Source organism: Trichechus manatus, unplaced genomic scaffold (assembly GCF_000243295.1).
Source record: "Trichechus manatus latirostris isolate Lorelei unplaced genomic scaffold, TriManLat1.0 scaffold00025, whole genome shotgun sequence".
Lineage (NCBI taxonomy): Eukaryota > Metazoa > Chordata > Mammalia > Sirenia > Trichechidae > Trichechus > Trichechus manatus.
The window spans coordinates 17,303,719-17,304,918 of NW_004443961.1; positions in this window are offsets into that span (position 1 = coordinate 17,303,719).

The following is a 1,200-nucleotide window of genomic DNA, read 5'->3' on the forward strand; positions in this document are numbered from 1 at the left end:
ACTCAAAATCCGTGGATCCCTTGTGCGTGTGCCTAGGCTAAGGAGCTGTGCCTACCCTGTGTTTCTGGCTTAGGGGAGCTGACAGTTTATTTTTTCCTCTGTATGTTAATTTGTTCACTCTTCAAGGCAGGGAGAATGGTCTGGGCGTGTGATGGATCCTACTTCCGGCCCAGGGGACTCAGCAATTGCTGAAGCTGGTCTGGAACCCAGTGCAGAGCAGGGAGCGGGGAGGTAAATGGGAATGAGGTTTTTCCCTAAGGGAGGTGTTTTTGATCTGTGCAGTAGGCTGTATGCAAGTACTTGTCTTTTGCCGATCCAGGGCTGCTTCTCACTGATTCTGGGTGGCCGTGTATATTCTCTGGCACTGGGTCTCTCCCAGTGCAGAAAACGCACCTCCTGAGCACCGATGCTTGCCTGTCTCACCACTCACCCTAGAGCTGATTAGGCCTGAAGGGCTCAGGCTCTTGATGGGTCAGTCTGGCAACTCCTAGCTGCTTCCAAACTGTCTGTCTCTCCCGCTGACACTCGGTCCGGTTCCTCAACTCTGCCTTTGATGTTCAGGGCTCCTAGACTGCCATATATAATCAATTCACCTGTTTTTGAGTCTTTGTTGTAAGAAGTTCCACTGGAAGTGTTTGACTACTTTGCCGTCTTTGCCCCACCCCAATCAGTCAAGATGGGCCTTAAGTGTAAAATGCACACCATATTTCAGAGACTTAGTATAAAAGAGAACATATCTCATAGTTTCTGACTGAGACTCAGTGGCACCTAACAACAACAACAACATAGTTTTTTTTAAAAAATGTTGAAATGATAATAATTTGGATGTATTGAATTAAATAAAATATGTTATTATAAATTGATTCCACCTATTTCATTTTACTTTGGCTTAATGTGGTTACTCAAAAAACTTAAATTGGATATGTGGCTCCCATTTGTGGCTCACATTATATTCCTATTGGAATGCCCTGTTGTAGAATACAAGGTTCAAGGAGGAGTGAGGCACATGGTAGGTGGTGAAGCTGGAGAGATATGCGGGGATCAGACTACTTCAGGGTAGTAGCTTTCAAAATTTTTGACTGCAATCTTCAGTAAGATGTACATATTAGACTACAGTCCATGACATGCATAACAGACAAACATGCAAAAGCTGAAAAAAATGTTTTCATTTTTCCCTTACACTTTTCAATACACTTTGAT